The sequence below is a fragment of the Rutidosis leptorrhynchoides genome, chromosome 7 (genome assembly GCF_046630445.1).
Source record: "Rutidosis leptorrhynchoides isolate AG116_Rl617_1_P2 chromosome 7, CSIRO_AGI_Rlap_v1, whole genome shotgun sequence".
In the NCBI taxonomy this organism is placed as follows: Eukaryota; Viridiplantae; Streptophyta; class Magnoliopsida; order Asterales; family Asteraceae; genus Rutidosis; species Rutidosis leptorrhynchoides.
Window position 1 is genome coordinate 270,195,738 of NC_092339.1, and position 11,372 is coordinate 270,207,109.

Below are 11,372 nucleotides of genomic sequence, written 5' to 3' on the forward strand. Positions count from 1 at the left end.
CATCTTAGATCTCATCACAACTCCGGGAGTACAGCGAAACCTCAACCAACGGCTTTGCATTCAAGATGACGACATCCGCCACGATCGTCAACTTATTCTTAATGTCATTCGAAACAATGTCTATTTTCGGGAACCTACCGCTACTCACATCTCCGGAACCGAAGTCGTTGTCATGTGGTCACTTCTCACTCATGAACCCATAAATCTTGCCTATCTCACTACTCAAAGAATGGGTTACCTTCGAGAACTAGGAACTCGTCCACTCCCATATTCAAATCATCTTAATCGGATTTTCTGATTTATTAACGCCATCAACGCTTCTCATATTCCTCAACCCGTGTCAATAATTCCTATTACTTATTGGGAGGCTCATCAAGTGATCATTCTCTCGTCCGATAATGAAAGCTCGACAATCTCGGATGCATTTAGCACCAATGGAATTTATCCTTAAAAATACTTAATGTTGGTTCAGAAAAAATATAAGGGCGGGTAGACACAACACTTGTCCTAGGATTGACGCTTGTTATGAATTTATTATTGTAATGCACTTGCTATGCTTATCATGTTTGTTACTATTTATGCATACTATTGGTTCGAGGGGGAGCCATTTTATTTGTTTACAGGAACATTTGATAAGTGTGTACAATTTAAGGGGGAGCATTACTCTAGGGCGCGCTTAGTTCCATGTGGGACTAACCTTTTTGCTTCGACAAAAGGGGGAGAAAGTGTATGGTAAGTGATGTTAACACTTATGTCGACCTACATAGTTAACACTTACTCATATGTTTGTCATCATAAAAAAGGGGGAGAATGTTGGTTAAGATTCAATGCATAATACTCAAAAGATAATCACTTTGTTTTGATGATGACACACAAGAACTGAGAAGTTAAATCATATGTAGGACGACATGAGTTCATGAGCCAAAACTATCTCTAGCAAAAGACCAATAATTAAGAAATCATCTTGGGAAAATTGCTACACAGTTGCACCACGGTCGACTGTGACATCAACCGTGTGTGTCCTGCACCAACGAGTTCAAGCTGTTCTAAAACTGCAAACCCACGGCTGAACTCACGGATGACCGCAGCCCTACCGCAGTTCTTTCTGTTACCAATCTTGACCAAATAAAGTTTAACTAGTTCTCGGCATCTATAATTTACAAAACCTTTTTAAAAATGCTTATAATAGTTGCCCTCTTTGATCTTAAAAGAGTTTTGAACCAAAAGATGCTAATTTTCATTAATCACACCCAATGACATCTTAATGACACTTTAAGCTTGATTTAGGCTAAAACACTCAAGTGTCATATCCCTTTACCCCAATTCATAATATCATTTAAACATACTAATAATGGTCATTAAAGTCTCAATTAAAGAGTTGCTCTCCCATTTGTTCTATGTATCATTATTTATGAAAGTATGTAATTAGTTCAAGTCTAGTCAAGTTGTAACAAGAATTATCATGTTCAAACTAGATTCAAACTAGTTCAATTAAGTTGTAACAATGTTCTAAAGGGCAAGAAACTCCCATAAGCTAAATGACAAGTGATTAAGAAGGTTGATGAAGATTTTTAGAAGTTAATGGTTTGTCAAGAGACAATAATCTGCAATTACCTCTTTTGGTAATCAATGGCAATTGGTCAAGGATTAAAGACTTTCTTCTTTAAAGGACATGTCAACTTCCAAGCTTATGTCCAAAACATAAAGGGTAATGAGGATAATTTCAGAAATAATTGGACACTAGTTGCAGCTACTCAACAAAGCAAAATGACAAATTTCAAAGAACAAAAACGGCCACAAGAATCAGATGTCAGAAGTACACGGTCGAACCACGGTCAACCTTGCAGTGAGCTGTATGACTTCCAGGCAGATTTATCTTTCCTATAAAAGCCAAGCCTTGAAGCATTTGAAGACTCACCTCTTGCACTCATATTTTCTCATACTTACTGATATCATTCTTATACTCAATTTGTAATCTTTTAGAGTGATTCTAGCAAGGGTACTTGTAAGCTTAAAGTTGTAAGTTTACTTGTAAACTATCTTCTTAAAGGGATCTAGAGGATAATTGTGTTTTCCCTAGGAAAGTTCATTAGGATCTTGTGGTAAGAGCTATAGGTATTTGTGAAGTCTTCAAAGGGACGTAAGAGTTCACAAGGGGCGGCTTATCGAAGTACTAGTGTTGTATCCGGACACTCCACTGAGTTTGGAATATCATAGTGAAGAAAATTCTCAATTCGTAGAATTGAGAAGTGGATTAATGAAGATTAGTTAACATCTTCCCGAACCACTATAAATCGTTGTGTTTGTTCTCTCTTCCCTTATCTTTTATTTACAATTTAACTTATATTTGTATTGTTAGCATTATTAGAGAACAAACATTTCAAATCACACTATATCAAGGTCAAGTTCAACAAAACGCTAAAGAAAATTTTTTAAAAATCGACTAAGTAACTATTCACCCCTTCTAGTTACTTACAAGTTTGATAGAGAGCAGTATTGTCTGATACCAGTTCCCCAGTAGTGGCGCCAAAATCTAGCTTCCCTCTTGATATGGCCGAAACGGACGGTTTTATTTGTGCGGTGTCGTTAGGTTGCAACACGTCAGGATCAACCACCAAGAGGGGGTACTGTCTTAAATTTATTTTTAGCGGGGCCTAAATCGTACTACTCCTTATTATGAGTAAGGGAAGTATGACCTAGAGTCGTATTTTTAAGATATCAGTAGAATCGAACCTATATTAAAGCTTAAGATAGTTATGAAGGAGTAGTGGTCACCTAATTTTTGAGATTTTCTAGTTTATAAGACAGATAAAGTAAATACGATAAAATTCATAATTCAGATAAGGTTAAAGTAAGTGTATACTATGATTTCATCAGTTATTCTGCCGAGATTATGGAATGCTGGCTCATGAATAGGCAGAGGCCTTGTATTCATTACACTGGTCCTACACGCCTCTGTCATAAGATATGTCACTGGGTAATGCGATAGGCTTGAAGATTCTGAATAGACAGCAACGTCCCTTACCCCCGACGCCCGTGCAGTCTGACTACAAGCATACACGTTCAGACAGCTCATCCAATTAAGCGACTCGGTTGGGTGACGTATTAACATTCCACAAAGGTCTAACGTCTCTGAGCGAATCTCGCAGTCGTAGTCGTTCAATAGTTCCCAACATCTCTGTCTCATGTTGAGTTGTTTCTGATCGAAGATATGTTGTAAGCTCTTGTGATCGGTGAAAACAGTAAACTTAGTACCATACAAGTAGTGTCTCCACATGTTCAGTGCAAAGACCACAACACCAAGTTCCAAATCGTGTGTCGTGTAATTCTGTTTATGTACCTTCAGTTGTCGTGATCCATAGGCAATCACTTTCTTTTGCTGCATCAACACGCAACCAAAACCCTGTTGTGAAGCATCAAAGTAAATCACGAAGTCCTCATTCCCTTCAGGTAAAGACAAAATCGGAGCAGTAGTCAATTTTTGTTTTAACAACTGAAATGCAGACTCGTGTTGCTCAGTCCACTCATACTTCTTACCCTGGTGAGTCAATGCTGTTAACGGTCAGGCAATAGTAGAAAACCCCTCAACTTGAATACCATTGACACCTACGATATGACCCAAAAATTGAACTTCTTGTATCCAGAAGTCACACTTCGAAAATTTCGCGTACAACTGCTCTTTCCTGAGCATCTCAATTAGTAAACGAAGATGTTGTTCGTGTTCCTTCTTGTTCTTGGAATATACCAGAATATCATCAATAAACATAATATAAACTTGTCTAGATATGGCTTACACACACGGTTCATGAGATCCATGAACACTGCCGGTGCGTTCGTCAATCCAAACGGCATTACTGTAAATTCATGATGACCGTAGCGTGTTCTAAACGCTGTCTTCGGTATATCTATATCCTTTACTCTCATCTGATGGTAACCTAACCTCAGATCAAACTTAGAGTAACATCCTGATCCTTGCAACTGATCAAATAAATCATCGATCCTTGGTAACGGATATCTATTCTTGATAATCAGCTTATTCAGTTCCCTGTAATCGATACAAAGTCTCATAGATCCATTCTTCTTCTTTACAAAAAGAACTGGAGCTCAAACTCTAATGTCCTTGGCCATGTAGTTGCCTTCTTGCACTTTCCACGGATTGACACATTATGACCCTGATGTTCTTCACCATTGGGGAGCTCTTCCGCATAGAATAGCACAACATGCGAGTGTCAATAAAACAACATTATAGAAATAGACTAGCAACGAGTAGTGATGCATAGTAACTAGTAGTGAATCATAGGGATGTCCGTAGTGATGAACAGTACTTAGTTGTGATAAGTAATAGTAAGTAACATTAAGCAATAACTAGTAATGACAAGCGGCAACGAGTAGTGATTGATATCGACCAGGAGTGAGGAGTAATGTTGAATAGTGGTTAGCAATGATAGATAGGTATTGTGGTATGAGATGATCGGTATGTTTAATATATGTCAACTAATGATAGGTAGTGATAAGTGGCATCATTAGTGATGAGTTGCAGTATGTATATGTGTTATCGATAGATTATAACAGAATATTATGTTCATTTTTTTAAGCAGTGTATATTAGAAAATTTTCTTTGACTATCCTCCCATTCCTTATGTCACGATGTCGGAACTTCCATATAAGTCACGGTAATATAATCCCCGTCATTACATTACCCTGAATCATACTTTCATTTCGACATTACTTCACAAGTTCAGATTAGCAAAATACGTACGGTTAATCCATTGTATGTAACGAGAATCTATGTGTACTTTTACCAATTGAAAGAAATATTAAACTGAAAATCTGAGATGATAGCGTTATCGGCCTCGAAAAACTACTGAATTTAGACTCAAAATTCACATTCATACGATTTTTCTATTATTTTATAAAAATCGACAAAGTTCCTTATGTTTTAATAAAGTGTTGAAATATTCTAGAAATACAGTCAGGTGCGTTTTAAATCACTGCGACTTTTCTACAAAACGTTAGGGTCGGATATTTGGATATGTTATAGACGACTTCATTAAAAAACCTTTGACGTATATTTTAAAGCAAACAGAGCTGTACTTATTTTTATAAAAATACCAGAAGTCGACTGTACACCATACTATACCAATACGTAATGGAAGTGTATGAAACACGTGTTTTAGTTTAAATCAACGTTAGTGTAAATGTTCACATGGCATAACTTTAGTGTGAATAAATAGTAGTAGTGGTAAGAACAACGTTCAACAACTCAACAACGTTCAAAATATGAAGGTACAATAAAAGATTTCGAAGTGGTAGAACATGTCTCACAAAACAAATGACGAAACATGTCCGCTAGTCATAACACGAAACAAGATATCATAGATAATGCACGATAACATAAAATCTCTATCAATCGGAGTCATTTTCATCTGGAAATTTCCGCTCTAAACGGAGAAAACTTGGTCCAACACGCTCTTTAAAGGCGGCCAACTCGTCATGTAGGTCAGCATACTTTTCACTAAGGCGTTTGTAGTCCTCTTGGATAGCTGCGGTCGCATTTCGCTCCTCTTCTAACACATAAACTCTGGCTACCAATCTCCTAACAATCTTCTTTAATTATCGGACTTCATCGGTAGGGGATGACGAAGGCTTTGCAACACTAGTAGTTGGTATATTAGAACGGTGACGAACAGCCCGAAGTAGTGGAGTACTTGAACCATAGTAACGCATAGCATCATTTTCATGAGAACTAAATGCAATCTTACGCTTACGGGGATTCTCAGGGGTGGCAATACACGAGATTCAGTAGGTGTAGCAGGTGGAGTAATAGGTAGAATCGGATCTTGGGGTTTTGGTTCAATAGTGCGTAATTTCTTAGACTTTTCTTCATCTTCGAAATCCTTTTCCTTCTCAGATCCCTTTTCTTCATCAGAATCCTCTTCGTCCACAGATTCCTCTTCTTCATCAGAATCCTCTCGGTCGGGATAAGCAAACAAAGGGTTATCCTCAACATTGGAATCATCCTCGTCCTCTTTGGGCTCAGGTTTCCCAATAGTCTCTGACAATACCTCTTCATTAGTACATGGTGTAAGAGTACCCCGAGCAATCACGGAAGTATCGGACTCGGTATCCGCATCCCAAGCACTTAAGTAAATATCATGAAGAAACTTCATCTAGTTACATTATAGGAGTACGCTCGCATTAGAACATCTATTATACGAAAATAGTAGGCATATATATATATATATATATATATATATATATATATATATATATATATATATATATATATATATATATATATATATATATATATACATATATACACATATGTATATATATATATGTATATACATATATACATATATGTATATACATATATACATATATGTATATATACATATATACATATATATATATATATATATGTATATACATATATACATATATACATATATGTATACATATATATATATACATATATATACATATATATATATATATATATATATATATATATATATATATATATATATATATATATATATATATATATATATTTACATATGTGATATACTAAGCAGACATCTATGCAACACCCTATCAAGCAAACAGTATAAGCATAACATCTATAGCTCAAGCTATCCTACGGTTAAAGTTTAGACCAGTAGGTGTCCTAAAGTCCGACACCCTAATGCAGCCTAATCCTAGGTAACTGTTTAGCTCTGATACTATATGTAATACCCCGTCAGAATCGACTATCGGCGTATTAACTCTGGTCTCACAGTTAACAGTCACGCCCTCTATATGAGACATGTCCGAAAAGCATTCGCATTAAATTTCCAATGACAAAGTCATTAAATGTGAAATAATTCTGAAAGCAGTTTGACATAAATGACCAACTTAAATAATCTCAAAACATTATTTAAAGTAAATAGTTTTCAATGCGAATGTAAGTTCTTGAAATAAGAAATGATAAAGCATGCTGGACTTCACTCGAGTAATAGCAACAAGCAATCATAGTAACTTCAGCTAGCGGAAGCAATACCTCTAAGGATCTGAGATAAAAACATGCAAAAGGTCAACAAAAATTGTTGAGTGAATCTACAGGTTTAGTAAAGCATTTATCGTAAGTTAGGCCACGAGATTTCTTTGAAAGCATCGTAAAATTTATACATTTATCATGAGCACTTGATTATAAGACTTTAACCTGCGGATAGCTCGTACGCTACGCGTCTTCCTTTTACTCTTTCTAAGCATACACCTATCAAGTGTACAAGTTACAACAGAATAAGCACCCCGTGCGTTGGGGCGAGGTTTGTCAAACCTAACGGTACTGTCCCTATAAGTCGAGCTTACGTAAAGTAATTAATATAATCAAGCTAAGGGATTTATGATCTGAACTCATATGTATATCGTTTAGTTACTCGTGCCTAATATGTAAAACATTTGAAATAGCATATTATCTCATCCCATGTAAAAAGTAGTAGGGATTGTAAACTCACCTTTAAAAATGCACAGTAAACTCTTAGCAAAACAGTATGGTAGTCGGACGATCACGACCGTAAAACGTAACCCAATCAAATAAGTTACCTTAAGTAAATATATAGGTCACACTATTTCAACCCTAGTGTACGCATAGTCCTAGTGCTCAGACTAACTCAACATGCAAGCAAAAGTCAACTAGTCCAAGCAAGTTAAACAAAGTCAACCAAAGTCAAACTTGGTCAAAGTGGTCAACTAAAGTCAATCATATCAGTAGGTCATGCATTCTTGGTAAACATGTCAATCCTAAGTCAACTAACATGTTTTAGCTCACAGTTCGTCAAGTACACGTTCACAGTTTATCGTTTAGCATAAAAATTCATGCACAACTTGCAAACAACGAACATAATTCATAGCACACAATTCATGGTAACATGAAAAACTCCAGATCACAACTAGACTCATAAAATTTTCCAAAAAGCCTACCCAGGGTCTCATACAATGTCTACAAGTCGGGTTTCAGATAAGGTCTAGTTAAGGTTTACCAAATCAGTTTCTGCTCACGCAGCAGTTTTAGAAAAATTCTCATTTAATTTAGAAAATAGCTATTAACGAACGGCCAATTGGAGATGACTATAGATATTCCAAATTCCTAGTGATAAAATAATAAAAGTATTTCATATAGCCATTTTGTACAGTTTATTCCCTAAAGTCAGACCTTCTATTTTGAACAACATTCAGACATGTCATTTGGTGATGCATATAACACATAGTAAACAATGTTTTCAAAAGCTATCATACAAATGAAATATGTTTAGGAACATCTATATAATGATATTCTAGAAGATCAAGGTCTCAAATAATTTCTAGTTCATGTGAGGTCATTTAGAGTGCATACGAAAACAGTTTCAGCTCAATACGAGATACCAATATTCGTTTAATCATATCGAGAGCTATACGTAACCTTTTAACATGATTCTTAAGTATATTTTGAGTGATTTAATTCAGTGATTAGCATTTCAATGACTCATTCTTAAAGCATAAACACCAGAAAATTCGTATTGCGTGCAAAACCCTAGCGAAAACTTGAATTAAGCATAGCTTACGCATACGGTAAGGAAAATACGCAAATCCAAAGTCCAAATTTATTAATTTTTCAAGAACTATCCATCTAGATACATTATATTAACAGTAGATAAACTCATTTAATTAGATTCATAACAAACCAATTCGTGATTATATCAAAACACATCAATCGCGCAAAATAACGACTAACAATGAATATAATCACAACCAATCGAGCACTAGACTATTGTACACTATGTAATTGAACAAAATCAGATTTAAAACAATTAGGGTTAGTGATTTATACCTCAAAAACACGATTAATCTGTACTAGCGCGTGTAGAACGATCAAAGGAACAACCTTTATGCACAAGGTTTTAGCAAATAACAACTTTTGATGGTGGTAGTGGTGATGTGATGATCGAAGGCCAAGTGGGAGGGGAGAAGAAGCAAAATTCGACTAGCAAAAGTGATAATGAGGGTTTATGATTTAATTTTTCTAATTATACATAGGTTAGGGCCTCATTAAAAGTCCATTAACTAAGAATAAGCACAAGTCACAAAATAAAAAGGGGGGAGAGGGTGATAATGCTAAAAACGAACATATATTTCATAGCATTATTCCTCAAGAAAGACAAGCTTTTAGTTGCAATTGTTCTATTTACAAGTGATATTCGTTTAAATAATAAAAGGTGAAGACAAAAGACAGATTCGACGAATTGAAGACGTAAACGACCAAAAAGCTCAAAAGTACAAAATACAATCAAAGAGGTTCCAATTATTGATAAGAAACGTCTCGAAATTATAAGAGTACAAGATTCAAAACGCAAAGTACAAGATATTAAATTGTACGCAAGGACGTTCAAAAATCCGGAACCGGGATATGAGTCAACTCTCAACGCTCGACGCAACGGACTAAAAATTACAAGTCAACTATGCACATAAATATAATATAATATTTAAATAATTCTTATAATTATTTATATATTATATAATATATTATAAACCGTCGGCAAGCTAGGAGCCAAGGCTGTGTGAGCTGTAAAAACAAACTCCGCGACTTGCGGAGTTTGAAGGCCAAAAACCCCGCGACTCGCGGAGCCCCAAAAACTGAAACTGCCTATAAAAGCCAGCGAATTCTGAACGTTTTTAATATCCATAATCTATCTCTCTCTCAATATATGTAAACGTACATATATATATATTTTAATTTTAATTTTAATTTTAAATCCTAATAATAAGGGTATGTTAGCGAATGTTGTAAGGGTGTAAGTCGAAATTCTGTCTGTGTAACGCTACGCTATTTTTAATCATTGTAAGTTATGTTTATATTATTTTCATTAATGTCTCGTAGCTAAGTTATTATTATGCTTATTTAATACCGAAGTAATCATGATGTTGGGCTAAAAATACTAAAATTGGATAATTGGGCTTTGTACCATAATTGAGGTTTGGATAAAAGAACGACACTTGTGGAAATTAGACTATGGGCTATTAATGGGTTTTATATTAACTAAACAATACCTTGTTAATTTAATATACAAACTTATAATTTGACGTACTTATATATAACCACATACGCTTGACTGGGTACGGTGGGCGGGATATCTATAAATACCAATAATTATTCATTTTACCGGACACGGAACTGGATTAATAGTTAATAGAATTGTTGAAACAGGGGTGAATTACATTCAAGGGTAATTGGTGTAATTGTTAACAAAGTAGGAAAACCTTGGTTTACATGCAGTCGATAACCTGGTGTATTCATTAAACAAAGTATTAAAACCTTGTTACAATTCGAATCCCCAATTAGTTGGAATATTTGACTTCGGGAATAAGAATAATTTGACGAAGGCTTTCGCTCTTTATATTTATGACTGATGGACTATTATGGACAAATCCGTATGGATATATTAAATAATCCAGGACAAAGAACAATTAACCCATGGGAATAAACTAAAATCAACATGTCAAACATCATGATTACGGAAGTTTAAATAAGAATAATTATTTTATTTCATATTTAATTTCCTTTATTTTATATTTAATTGCACTTTTAATTATCGCACTTTTATTTATTGTTATTATATTTAATTGCACTTTTAATTATCGTACTTTTTAATTATCGCAATTTTATTTTATCGCACTATTATTTATCGCAATTTCACTATCGTTATTTACTTTACTCTTTAAATTAAGTCTTTTATTTATTTAATATTTTACATTAGGTTTTAACTGTGACTAAGTTTTAAAATCGACAAACCGGTCATTAAACGGTAAAAACTCCCTTTTTATAATAATAATATTACTTATATATATATTTGTATTTTTATAAAATAAAACTAATATAGCGTTAAGCTTTGTTTAAAGATTTTTTCCCTGTGGAACGAACCGGACTTACTAAAAACTACACTACTGTACGATTAGGTACACTGCCTATAAGTGTTGTAGCAAGGTTTAAGTATATCCATTCTATAAATAAATAAATATCTTGTGTAAAATTGTAGCATATTTAATAGTATTTCCTAGTATAATTTAATAGTATTTTATACCCCTTAGCTTTAACTATCAAGTATTTTTGGCGCCGCTGCCGGGGAATCGATTTCTTGCTTAAAAGCAGGAAGCGCAACGCTAATATAAATATATAAAAAAAAGATTTTTATTTTTAGTTTACTTTTATAAAAATACGTTTTTGTAAAAATACTTTTTAAATATTCGAAAACATAAAAAGAAAAACAAAAATATAAATATTTTTAAGAGTTTGGTAAATATTTAAGTTTTCTAAAGTTTCTTTATTTTTTATTTTATAAAAATATAAGTCT